This window comes from Mus caroli, unplaced genomic scaffold (genome assembly GCF_978045245.1).
Source record: "Mus caroli unplaced genomic scaffold, Mus_caroli_1 scaffold_4, whole genome shotgun sequence".
In the NCBI taxonomy this organism is placed as follows: domain Eukaryota; kingdom Metazoa; phylum Chordata; class Mammalia; order Rodentia; family Muridae; genus Mus; species Mus caroli.
In genome coordinates this window covers 146,357,925-146,371,927 of record NW_028227259.1, presented here as the reverse complement: position 1 = coordinate 146,371,927, position 14,003 = coordinate 146,357,925, and the positions used below count along the sequence as shown (strand labels likewise).

At 46.2% G+C, this 14,003-nt stretch overlaps 1 protein-coding gene across 2 annotated transcripts in view; it reads right to left on the bottom strand.

Moving 5' to 3' along the window:
* The window catches only part of Sdk1 (sidekick cell adhesion molecule 1), a 967,445-nt gene that overhangs the window by 395,496 nt on the left and 557,946 nt on the right, over positions 1-14,003 (bottom strand). The gene's annotated exons all lie outside the window — the stretch shown is intronic.

The following is a 14,003-nucleotide window of genomic DNA, read 5'->3' as shown; positions in this document are numbered from 1 at the left end:
TGGTTGACACACACTCTTCTGAGACTCCTTCCCCCAAACATGCAGGTGCATTTTGCATCAGAATTTCTCCCCCCCTTCTCTCTCTCACACACACATACACACACACACACACACACACACACACACACACAACTCAGCACAGTTCAGACTGAAGCCATGGTGACATCATCTTCTTGATCTATGGGTTCAGGATTCCCAGGGGCCATGATCTTGGGGAATCAGAAGGTACCTCAAGCTGAGCCTTGGCCCAGCTCTCTGGTTGGTGGACACTGCTGCTCTTATGGGTCAACCTAGATGTTTCTCACTCAAGCGTTCAGTTGACCTACCCCGAGTCTAACTAAAACCTGATGACTGTCACGTTTGAGTGTAGGAGAACCATGATGTTATGCTAGGGGGTCACCTGGGTTTCAGACAGATCCCTTCCCTCTCTAGGGGCATTAGTAGGCAACTCTTTATGTTCCCTGGGTAGCAATCATGCATGCTGGCACAGTGTGCCCAGGTGGTCCATGGAACCCTGTGCATCTGCCAAAGAGGCATTGCTGTCAAGGCACAGCAGAGCCTAAGGCTCAGGGGCTACCATCATGAACCTAGGAGGGGTCCACAAGAGAGAAGATGACTTGAGGGACACAGTCTATCCCCCAACAAGCTAGGTTGGGGCACCCATTCTCAATAAACCGTTTAAAGCGACAGGTTCATAGTGAAAAGTAGAGAAAGGAGATTTATTCAGTATGGCTGCACTGGGAAGAGGGACAAAGAGATCCAGGGATCAGACCCAGCAAGGCCATCTCTGGGGTCTTGAAAGGAGGGTAGGGTTACTCAGAAGCTAGCAGATGCCAAGGTTGGTTTCTGCCTGACACTCACTCACTGGCCAGGCTTTAGTCTCTAGGTAAGAGGGACCTAACAAGTTGGAAATCTCTTTCTGGAAACAAGTGCTTCCACTTGCTGGCGCCTTTTCCTTCTCCCACCATGAGACTCCTGGGGAATTTTCTTTCTTTGGGTCCACTGTTTTAAAAGTGTGATAGTCAGAGTGAGAGGCATAAGTGTCTCTTTAGAATACCTTCATTTCTGCCAGGCCACCAACAGTACAGATTCAGAGGTTGGGGTTTGGGGTCCCTCCTGACTGCTAGCCAGGACACTCTCAGGGTGGAACAGCATTTTCAGCTGTCCTCAGCATTTCTCCAGGACCCTCCTAGCAATCAGCCCCAAGGTCTTAAGTTCTCTCTCACTTTGTCACATGAACAAAACATTCCAGGAAAGAACTGTGCCTTCACTGAACCCTCTGTAAGGCTGATTGGTTGATTAGAACCAACTTGTGGAGACGTTGGAATGTTGCTGATCTGGAGCCAAATTACAATTTATCTTGGGCTATCTTTTGCCCCCCATAATAGCCATTCCTTGTTCACCTGTATTTGACCTAACACGCTGTAACTAACTGACAAAACAAAATGGAATGCATTAGCTTAACAAAACCCTAGTTTCCACAATCCAAAAGGCTCTCATCAGAGAGCGCCCAAGGTCTCCCTGCTTTGCTGTAACCTGCCCACCAGGTGTTTTTGCCAGTGGTTTTGAAAAGTGCCTTGATTTATGACTTTCTGTTCCTGGGTCTATAGAAACTTCATCAGACTGTTCTCTCATTGGAACACAGAATTTTGGCTGATCTAGATTTCTGTTCATAGGCAATGATCCCTCATTCGGCTGAGGAGAAAACTATCTCTTGTCTCCTTTGAGATGACATATATGTCTTTGAGTTAGCAATCATAAGATAAGGTGGCCTTCCCACTGAGCTTCACCTGTGAAGCAGGGAACAGGCCTCCTTGCTAAGAAGGAGTATGTGGATCTGGGGGTACCATGTATGTAACTTACTCCTGTTTCTGTACCTGTCTGGGCCTGGTCCCATCTATACCATTTCTATCCTCTATAGGCTGTACTTGCGCCCCAGGGTCTGAGCACAGGTGGTTCTGGTTCCCAGCCACTTGGTGCTCAGTGTTACCAGGGTTCAGAGACCCATCAGAGTGGATGCTGGTCCTTTCCCAATACTGAGCAGTTAGCGATTGCCTTGTTTTGAAACTCTAAGGTTCAGAACTCAAGGATGGTACCCTACTACTGTCAGATCTGAAGCTAGATCAAAAGGTATAACTTGGAGATGGAGAGAGAGCTCAGTCAGCAAGCACAAGGACCTGAATTCTATCCCCAAGGTATCCCCATGGTAGTGGACGCATGTAATCACAGCACTGAGAGGCAGAGACAGCTAGATTCATTTGTCTGGTAGGCTAGCTATCCTAGCCTGAATGCCAAGTTCTTGGTCCCACTGAAGTCTCAAAAGTCTCATCGTGAAAGGGAACAGACTCTGGAAAGTTGTTCTGTTGTCCACATGTGGGTCATGCTGCATACATGCACACATGCACAGAACTGGGAAGTGTGAACTTGGATCTAGACCACATAGAGAAAGTTAGTTCTCAGCACACTGGCTAGGACTGCAACCAGGGCTGTAGAGGATGTGACAAGAAGATGCAGGCAGGTACCTCTGACTGAAACTTGAATAAAGCCTTCTGCATGTTCGGGAGCCCCTGCAGAGCTTGGGGCACAGGTTTACCATCAGCTTCCATTAAGCTGGGCCTCTGAGCATTAGATTCCTAGTGACCAACCCCTCTAGATTAGTGGTTCTCAACTGGTGGGTCTCAATCCCTTTAGTGATGACTGACCCACCCTTTTACAGGTCTAAGACCACAAGAAAATGCAGATATTTACATTATAACTCATAACAGCAGCAAAATTACAGCTATGAAGTAACAACAAAAATACTTTTATGTTTTGGGGTCGACACAACGTGAGGAAACTATATTAAAGGGTTGCAGCATTAGGAAGGTTGAGAACCACTGCTCTAGATTAACCCGAGATGCTTAAGAAGAAGGGGTTGCTGTGGCTCTCTCAAACTTAGGTGGACATCAGAACCATCCAGGAAGCTTGATTGCATGGGAGTCCCGAAGCCCATTCCCAGAGAGCTGGTCCTTAGCTCTGGGCTGGGTGCTGGGGATGTCTTTTCTCAACACATGCCTAAGATTGTCTGTGGACTGCCCAAGACTGGTCTGGAGGCCATGTGCTGAGGACCTCTGTGTTAGGATGCCTGGTGGCTATGGCGCACTGCAGGAAACACTGGCATCACCTGGGAGCTTATTAGAAATCTGGTTTCCCCAATTTTAAGTGCATAAGAATCGCCTCAGTATCTTATTATGCAGAATCCGATTCTGAGAAGGAGCTGAAGCTCCCAGGGCCAGGCTTTCAGCCAAGTCCATCAATGTACAGAAACACCTAAGGGCACGAGGTCTCACACAGTCCAGATGACTCCTATGGGCATCTAGAGTTGAGAAACTATACTCTGTATTTTAAAGTGCATATTCTATTTTGTTACCTTACAAGCTTTCTGGGTGGTGTGATTCAATTGATCTAGCTAACACTTTCTCAAGAGTTACTCTTTTGATCTTCTAGTTCTCATCGTCCTAGCAAGGAGCAGCTAGAATTCTTCAGTGCCAATATCCCTGGCCCTGTGTTTCCACTTTCATTCCCAAACAAAGGCCAAGCACGGTAGTATCCACTTGCAATCCCTGCTCTCAGGTAGCCCAGGCTGCTGCATGGTGAGCTACTAGTAGAATTTTTTTTTTTTTTTAAAGATTTATTTATTTATTATATGTAAGTACACTGTAGCTGTCTTCAGACACTCCAGAAGAGGGCGCCAGATCTTGTTACGGATGGTTGTGAGCCACCATGTGGTTGCTGGGATTTGAACTCTGGACCTTCGGAAGAGCAGTCGGGTGCTCTTACCCACTGAGCCATCTCACCAGCCCTAGAATTTTTTTTTGCAGAATATATTTTGACTCTTATACTCCATGAAAGAATTTTGAAAAACTTACTCTCACATACTTTAAGTTTATATTTAAATGTTTAGATGTCACTCTCAGTGTATTGTAAACAAAATTTAATTTTATTTTTAAATGTGTGCATTTGTGTAGCAGGAGGGAGTGTGTACATTTGAGTGTGAATACCAGGAGAGGGCAGAGACATCAGGTCCTCTGGAGCTGGAACTGGAAATGGGTACTGGGATTTGAACTGCTGTCCTCTGAAAGAACAGTCTCAACTCCTGAGCCACCTCTCTAGGCACCACAAATAAAAGCTTTATCTCCCTCTTCCATATACATCTAGAGAGACCTAGAAACCAACAGGATGTGAGTCATCTTTAGAAACACTCCGTAGAAACACTCCTCATGGGGCTGCAGAATGGGCTCAGTGGTTAGGAGCTAGTTCTTGAAAAGGACCTGAGTTCTCGTCTGAGCACCCACATCTCGCAGAACCCATCTGTAACTCCGAGTCCTGGAATTCAACATCCTCTTCTCGACTGCGTGGGCACCTGCACACAAGCAGCCCCATCCCCCGCCCCCCCCCCCACATAATTACAAAAAAAGATAACTCTTTTAAAAACCCACTCCGTTGTAACATTTAAGAATTTTATGTCATCCCTTCGCCCCTTCAAGCCACGCACAGAATCTCATTCACTATAATATATACTATATTTGAAAGTCATTTTTATCATTGAATTGTATCTTTCTTATTAAAAAGGGGGGTTTCCAATAATTTGTAAAAATTTCCTGGGAGTCTAAAGTCCTAACTATTAAAAATTTATGGATTAGTTACCCATTATAGTGATTATTAGTAATTAATCAGACTCAGAAATGCTGTGACAAATTTTTTACAAATCTTTATGGAGTATGAAAGGCAAACCCCAGTGCACATCTTTTAATGAGATGAATGGAACGTCCTTCTTTTAATTAGTTCCTGTATTTGTGGATGAATATTACTTCTAGCAAAAAATGAAAAGGCATTCGGCATCGATTTTATTTCTATTTTTCATTTTAATAAATGTACCCACTGAGGAAATGTCTTTCAGAGATAAGCCAGGGGGAATGGAAGTTTTACCGTGACAATCTCAATCCACTGACTTCATTTGGGGTTGCTCTAAATCACAGTAATTTACCAGAAAGCTATGGGTTTTGTTTGCTTGTTTGCTTTGTTTTGTCTCCCCCCCTTTTCTTGTGTTTTTTATTTCTTCATAATATTTTTATTGATTATTTGGAAATTTTACATCATGTATCCTGATCACACTTGGAGGAGGAAGGGGAGGGGGAGGAAGAGGAGGAGGAGGAGGCGGAGGAGGAGGAGGAGGCGGCCCAATTTGTGTTGTGGACATACTCACCGGAACATGGTCCAACTCCCAGTGGCTACCCCCTTAAAGACAACTGAGTTCTTCCCTACCCACACCCCTGCCAGAAGCCATCAACTGTGGAGAGCTATACTTCAGCATCCTTCTCACAATTTTAAAGAGTTCTCTAGTGTCTAGGCAATTATTTTGGGGGGTGGAGTGGAGGTAGGGGTTGTCACAGAAGCCTTCTATGTCCCTCTTTCTTAATTGTCAATCAGCAGTCATTGATACCACTGCAAAAGTAGCTTTCTTGCCCTTTACACTCAGCAGGAGCCCAGACCATGGACTTCCATATGGTTTCTGGCTGGTGACAGCACAGACCACAGACATCCATATGGTTTCCTACATCAGCACGTGGCACAGATCTCAGCTAGGTCTCTGGTGGAAACACAGACCTCAGACATCAACCTGGACCCCTGCTGTAGCATGGGCCACAGGCACCACCACAGTCCTCATGACATCACAGACCATGGGCATCCACATGGTCTCAGGTGGCTACACAGGCTGCTCGCATTCCCACAGCCCCTGGTGGTAACACGCAGCCTTCTCTTACACCTGGCCTCGCTGGCTAGTGTCTGGTTCCACCTTTCTCCACCGCACATGCTCCTCTCCGCTGCTCCATCTCTCCCGCCTCTTGGAAACTGCAATGTATCACATGGTATATTTCCCCCAAACATGCGAATATGCATCACAAAGACTCATTGTTCTGGTCTAAGGGTTCTAATTTCTGATGCACCATAAATCCTGGACCATTGATGAGACTCACTTCAGATATCCTACTGTTACCCAGAGTCAGGGTGATCTTGTGGCTAGGCAGGGCATCTGGAGGCAGGTTTTGTGTGAGTCCCAGGCTACTGTATACATCCCCACCCTCAGTGTCCTCGCTCTACCCCACCCTACACCATCCCTCAGGCTCTCGATGGGCTTTGCCTTTGTGCTTGTAGCACCACAGGCTTGTTTTTGTTTTTTTGACACAAGATTGCCTATAACCCAGGCTGGCTTCAAACTTCCCATTGGCTAAGGGTGATCTTAAACTTCTGATTCTCCTTCCCTTCCCTCCAGAGTTCTGGGATTACAGGCATGGAGCCCCACACCTTGTTTATGCAGTGTTGTGAATGGAATCCAATACTTCGCAAATGCCAGGCAACCACTCTACTCACTAAGCCATCCTCCCAGGTCAATTTAAAATGATCCCACTGATTGACAACTAGACCAAGTCATCCTCCAAGTCTGTGGGCAGCTAAGAACTGTACATGACCAGGCAGATTTCTTACTCACACAGGGAAGATGTCTTCTTTCTCAGCACTGACACCTGATGGCTAAAGTGCTCCCAGTCCTGTCTAGTGAAGAACTGTAGAACCCACAGGGAGGGATGCACAAGACAGCAGGGGCTTTGGGAAGAATGCCTCCCCAGAGGGTGGGGGCAAAGCAACTGTGAAAAGGTAACAAGAAGGTCTGCTCCTGTGGACCAGCTCCAGGGGGGATGGGATGGGAGCTGGGGTGTGGAAACAGACTCCCTTGAAACAGCCGAGACCCAGTGTTTCAGAGGCAAGGTGGACCTAAGCACTAAATGTCTCCTCCAGCTCCCTGCTTAGTAAGACTGACCCCCAGCAAATCATTGTCCCAAAGGCTAAACAGGGTGTCTCCTCCCATGCCGAGTAAGGGAGACCCAGAGGAACAACCAACAAAAGAAAACAAGCCAAAGGGGAGACAACATGGCTGTGGCAAGGGAACCTCAGTCTAAAAGCCAGGATGAGTCAGGAAAGCGACCACATGCCCTTCTGTGTTCTGACTGTCAGCACTCAGTGTGGCAATGTGTGCTTGGGACCCCAGGACTAGGGGGACAGAGACAGGTAATGGCTCCCTGGAGCTCATTGGCCAGTTAGTCTATCTGAATCAGTGAGGGCCAGGTTCAGTGGGAGACTTTATCTCAAAAGTTAAAGTGGAGAGCGAGAAATGAAGACATTGGACAGTCACCACACACACACACACACACACACACACATGCACATATACATACACACACATACATGCACATATACACACAGACACACACACCACACACATAGACAGACACACACACAGTCAGACACGTGGACAGTCACACACAGAGGCAGACACAGACACACATAGAGACGCACACACAGATACACAGACACACACAAAAACACACTCACTGACCAAAACTCTCACACTGAGTAGACTTTCATGGGACAAGTATTTCTAGTGCCACCCATTCTTCAGGCCCCCCTGGGGAGGTCCTGGTGCAGACAGTGGCCACACAGTAAGTTAGGGCTCTTGGAAGGAGGCTGTGTGAGTGTGAGGCCTTGCTGGGGATGCTGTGTTGAAACAAGACATGACACCAGCTCCCAGTCACATGGAGCGCCTCCCTCCCCAGATCTCTGTTCTTAATCGTCTCACAGGCCGTGTGTGGCTCCATAAAAGAAAAGGTTTTTAAAGAGCTCTGCTAACAAAGCTACTCCAACCCCGAAAGCAGGATTGATGGTTCCCTGGTCTGTGCTTCGACCATGGTCTCTGCATAACTCCATTGCATCTGGCATCCTGTACAGTGGAGCCCTCTCCGTTGTTCAGTCTGCCTCTCCCTGGAAGCGGCGGCTCGGAAAGGCAAGGGCCACGTGTCTTCTTTATTTAGTTTCCCATAATGCTGGGTACGGGCACTGTGTTTTCTGAATGAAAGATGGAAATGAACTGAATTTTTTAAAGAGGCCAAGGGAGGGGTGGGAATCTCTTTGGGGATAAAAATGATACATAAGAACTCTCAAAAACAAAGGAAATCACAGAGCAATGCTTCTAAGACTGCTCCCGTGCAGAACGCAGGCATGGTCTCGGGGCCTGTGGTGATAACTCACCTTGCAAGTGTGAGAGCCTCTCCTCAGCCCCCACACAACAGCCAGGTGCAGGAGTAGCATGTACCTTCTAAGTGGGAGGCCAACTCAGGAGATTCCCCGGAGGTTTCTGGGTCAGCTAGCATGTGGTAAGCTAGCCTGGCCTGTGTGGTGAGCTAGCCTGGCCTGTGTGGTGAAGTTCCAGGACAATGAGAGACTGTCTCAAGCAAAAGTTCAACTGACCAACATCCAAGGCTGTGCTCTGACCTCTACATGTACGCCTGTACTTACATGTGCACTCCTACATAAATGTACACACACAAGGTTGTGATAGCACATCTGCTGTTCAGTGTTTCCTTGTGTTCCAGACCAGGGTCATATGCAAAATACTTAATATCGATTAAATGGCAGGCTCACTAACCAATCAGAACAGGAGCCAGTAGAGGCCACATGACTTGGCATCAGGCCCCCTACACAGCTTAAGATGCACCTGTGGTCCAGCTAATTTCAGTGCCATGATAGGGTCCCTACCCACTTAAAAATTACAAATATACTTAATGCCACGATACCCGAAGCAAACAAGGATATGAAAGGTCAAAATATTGCCTATTCCCTTCATATTTTTTGATGATGGGACCATTTTTTTTTTTTTTTTGCGTAATTTCCCAAGGCCATTTTCTCAATCCAGAAGTTAAGTTTTCTTGAGTGTTGAAGGGAAAAAACAATACTTAGATAATCTGAAATGAACTAATAAGCAAAGGTTAACTTACAGATAGGTTACTGTGCCTGGATCTCTCTGTCTAATGTGGATGAATAGACAGGGAGGGTCTTAAATTCTGGAGCCTATTTGTATAGGGCTGTTTCCCAAAATGGAATTACCCCTCAATGAATAAAACCCCAAGGACATGCTGTCAGGGAGACAGGGTGGTGATGCAGGAAGAATTGGGAGCTCTGTGGTAACCAGTGATAGTAACAAAGATGCCGGTCATGGAGAGTAGAGAGGGGGCGATGGAATCAGTGGTCATGGCGGTAGCGGTGACAACTAAGCCTAGGGAATAAATGCCGTGCTTCTCTAAGAAGAGACTCCTTCCTAGCTTCTGAGCAGTGAAGACCACCGGGCAGGCAAAGGAACATCATCACTATCTGTTTACTTCTTCTCCTTCTCTACCCCTCCTCCTTGTGTGTGTATGCCTGTCTGTCTGTCTATATTCTATGTGTATGTGTGTGTGTGTCTGTCTGTATTGTGTGACAGATCTCTTATAACACAGGCTGGCCTTCAGCTTACTGCTCAAGTGCTAGAATTACAGGCATGTGCCAGCAGGTCCTTCTCCTTCCCAACTTCACCTCCAGCTCCACAAGCTCATGCTAGGAAGGAAAACAAAATGATGTGTAGTACTGCATAGGTTTTCTTCGTAAAGATATGTGTGTGTGTGTGTGTCTGTACAGACTCCTGTGTTGGAGTAATGCAGGCATACCCATGCAGAGGTCAGAGAATAACCTCATGTCTCATCTCCTTTGACGCACAGTCTCTTGCCCATGGCTGTGTGGACCAGGTTAGCTGGTCCACAGGCTTCTAAGGATTCTCTTGCCTCTGCTTTGTTTGATGTAGGCATGCTGGGATTACAGATGCATGCCACCACATCCAGCTTTATATGGGTCGTGGGGATTTGAACTCCAGTCCCCTTGCTCTGCTATTTGAACTCCAGTCCCCTTGCTATTTACACAGCAAGAGCTCTGCTTATCGAGCTATCTCCCTAGTCCTTTCTCAGGAGCTCTTCTACAGTCTGGCACTTCTGGTCTCCCGCTTGTTACTCTGCCTGCTGGAGAATTATAACACCATTACAGCTCTTAGGTTCCATGGATGGTCACCAAGGCTCATAACTGAGGTAAATCAGACAAAACCCAGCTCACATTTTATGCTCTATAAAAGTACAAAAACTAATATTTTCTTGAACCAGCATCCCAGGTTCACCCTTCCAGACCTGTCTGGGCAAAGAGCAGAGTATCCGCCAGCTGGGTCAAGGGTCTCAGTCTCTTTCCTCTGACTCTCTCTGCTGAATGCAGAGCCACACGAAGCTACAGGAGCTGGGGACTGATTAACGCTAAGAGTCGATTCCTGAAGATGGTAAAAGGTGAGAGGGCCCGGACAGCATAACGACCCAAAGTCACAGAGATGACAGAGACTTTAGCAGAAGATTCACTAATTGGAACATGCAACCTACAGCTGCGGGTAAACTTCTGCCCTTTTTATTTCTGAAGATAAATCTCACTTCTGTCCGTCTCACATGCAGAGGGTTCTTGGGAGAGCGAGGGCTCGGTGGGTGCTGGCGTTGGCTTTGGTAACATACTTCAGAACTGGGGAACAGCTATTCTCTGTACCAGGTACTGCCTGATTTTTCTCAAGTTTGATTTACTGTTCTCGGCCACACTGTAAAGAGCTGCAGCTTTAATTACCTGCTGTAATTGCCATCTATAAGGCTCCAAAGAGAGTCGTTTACAGCGATCAGTCATAAAACATTATGACTGAATAGTAAAGTGGGAAACTGGTGCCATGAAGAGGTGACCACTGTTAGGTAGCATGTCCTAAAGCAGGGGCCTGCTGAGAGGGTCCAGCATGATTTCTAAATCAAACACAATTCTGTCGTAAATGAGTAAGGTACTGTGAGTGTCACTGGAGGAAGACAGACCTGGGTTCCGATCTACACCACCGAGTGAACCACACAGGTCTACACAGGTCGCTGCAAGCTATTTATCCCGTTGATTTGCTTCCTTCATCTGTAAAATGAGGATGGCACTCACCCGGCCACTTCTCGACTTTCCCCCCAGAAGGGGATTCATGAGGGCCAATGTTTTTAAGAGAGCATAACATTTGCAAAGTGCATACATAGTAGACATTTAAAAAACAGATATCTTCACAACTACTACTATAGTGTGCTTTTATGAAACATTGGGACAGATCACATTTCCTGCCTTACTTGTATGTTAGAACCTAGAGATAACAGATGAGACATTAGATACTGTAATGGTTAATGCTAAGTGTCCAGCAAGCCATACCTTTAATCTTAGTACTTTGGAGGCAGAGACAAGCAGATCTCTGAGTTTGAGGCCAGTCTGGTCTACAGAGCAAGTTTCAGGGATAGCCAAGGCTACATAGACAAATCCAGTCTCATACACTTCCCCAAATTCCTGAGTATTCCCAACACACTGAGTATCAAATCAAAGGATCTGGAGTAACCCAGGAGACAAACTTCTAAGCACATCTACAATCTATGAGGGGTTATCTAGATGGCTTTCACAGAGGTGGGGAGAGCCACCCTGAATATGGGTGGCTCTATTCTATAGACTGGGATCCTGGATTACAGATAGAGGAGGCAGCAAGCTGAGCCCAGCATCCATCTCTCTGCTTCCTGACTGGATGCAGTGTGAGCAGCTGCCTCACTCGCTCATCACCATGCTTTCCCATGATGCACTGTATCCTTGAGTTGTCAGTCAAAAATAAAGCCCTCCTCTCATTAGGTGCTCTTGCCTGGGTGTTTACCTCATCACTAAGAGCAGTGACACACATACCATCAACACAAACACCACTGTTACTAAAGCAATTGGCTCCACTCCCTGTATCTTTCCAAACAACCATACCTTCCCGCTTTTCTGAAACACGAGGCGTTAAGACAATTTTGCCCAGCAAATCAATCTGGAGTTAGAAAACCTCAAAATTCCCAAGCATTAAAAAAAAAAAAAGGCTAACAGGTGTTTCTTAATTGGGAGTCTCAGAATGCTGAACTCATTCATAAGTAGGAAAATACCAGGGATGACCAAGGAGAATAGCAAACAAAACCCTACTAAAATCTCCACACCGGGGAACTAATCAGGATCACTATTTATGTTTGACCATTGAATAAATAGAAAATTTCCAGGAAAACCACATTTATGACGAATATCTAGCTCTGTGGTCTCTTCCTGGGCAGTCACTACTACTGGCTTTGGGATGGGCATTCTCCAGACAAGGCGTGTGATGGGACCATGCCAGAGCTGACGGACGGACGGACTGTAAGAAAATCAAAGTTCCCAATCCTTTTCTTTGGATTCCCCTAAAACTGTATATGTTTAAGATTTCTATTTTCACCTTTTATGTATGTGTCTGTGTATGAACACGCATGAATCTATGTGCAGCACAACTATGCAGATGCCCACAGAGGCCAGAAGCAGTGTTAAATCTCCTAGAGAGAGCTGGAGTTATAGGTAGTTGGGAGTTACCTGGTTGAGCTGCTGGGAATAAGGTCCTCTGGAGGAGTGGTGCATGCTATTAACTGCTGAGCCATCTCTGCAGCCCCCAACTTCCTGTCGTTTCTTACCAATAACGAAGGTGATGCAGGGATAGGGACTGCATTCAAAGGGTCAGGAGCTGGACAGTTAAGGGTGAACTGCAGTGCTGAATCCTTGCATATAGGATACATTTTGAAATACTGTTCCTTTGTATGAAGAGTCTACAATGACATTAACTCAAGGCCCCTGTCACTAACTTCAGACAAGTTTGAAAAACCAGACCCCAGAGTCAAGGGTAAATGGTATTAGGGCAACATCAAGTTCCAGCCCTAAAACTGGCCCCATTAGTGGACTCCCACTCTGGCATATCTGTACCATCATTTAAATTGGTGCATTTAACATGAGGGCAGGGGGAAGGAGGTTTGTGAGAGTTATTAAAGCTGAGCTTTGTGGAGGAGTTTGTGAGAAATCTGATTAGGCAAATCAGCACCAGATGGTAATCGGTGCCCTTAACTACTCAGATCATAATTGGCACAAGTAAATGAATACTTATAGTCAGTCCATTTACAGATTCCAACTGGGCAGGTTGACTTGCCGAGCAAATCCTCCTGAGCACGTGCTCTCTCACTGCCAAAGGGGCATGAATTGTGTGTCCTTGTTGGGAACTAGGAGTGCCACAAACATCCTTCTTAGAAATCTATGGGACAGAGCACATCCTCCTTTATATCCTCCACAGTAGCAAAGGCGCTGCTGCTAATAACAACTGCTGCACTGCGCCTCACAAGGACAAAGATTTGAGTTTGATCCACATAAAAGGCCAGACATGGCAACGCATACCTGGAATCCCAATGCTAGGGAGGCACAGATGAGCTAAACCTTGGGGCTTGTTGGCCAGATAAACTAGCTGAATTGGTAAACTCCAGGCTTAGCACAAACATGGTGGAAAAAGATCCACTTGGGAAGACACCCAAGGTCAACTGCTGGCCTTCACATGAACATGCATACACATGCAAGAATGTTTGTGTACACAGACACTCAGACACACACACACACACAGAGAGAGAGACACACGAACACATACATAGACACAACAGAGACACATATACATAGACACAACAGAGACACATATACAGACACATAGACATACAGACACATACACACATATATAACAGAGAAACACAGACACACACATATACACAGAGACAAACACACAGACACACACACACACACACACACATACCCCTCATCTCCAATTTCACATCCATTTCACCCCTAAGCCTAGGCTAGGTTTGCTGTGCACTCAAACATACTTTGCTATTGCCTCAGGGGTGCTAGGTTAGCATCACAGTTGAGTATGCAGAGCTAGCACACCGCTATCACATAGATCCAGTGTTCAGTGGGAAGAATGTTGCTACCAGACAGAAGACCTCCTTCTTTAGAAAAACAATCCTAGACTCTCAATAGTTCAGGTGTGGCAGAGCAAGAGTCCTCAGTGGAAGGGTAAGCGGGTGGTACTCTCCACTTTTATCTCATGGCCCAGGACATATGTGGTTCCCTTTATGAGTCACTAGGTTGCACCAAGGAGTCACATAGACATTGTCTTGAGTCCTCAGCCTCCCATTGACCATACTCTTGATTGGGTA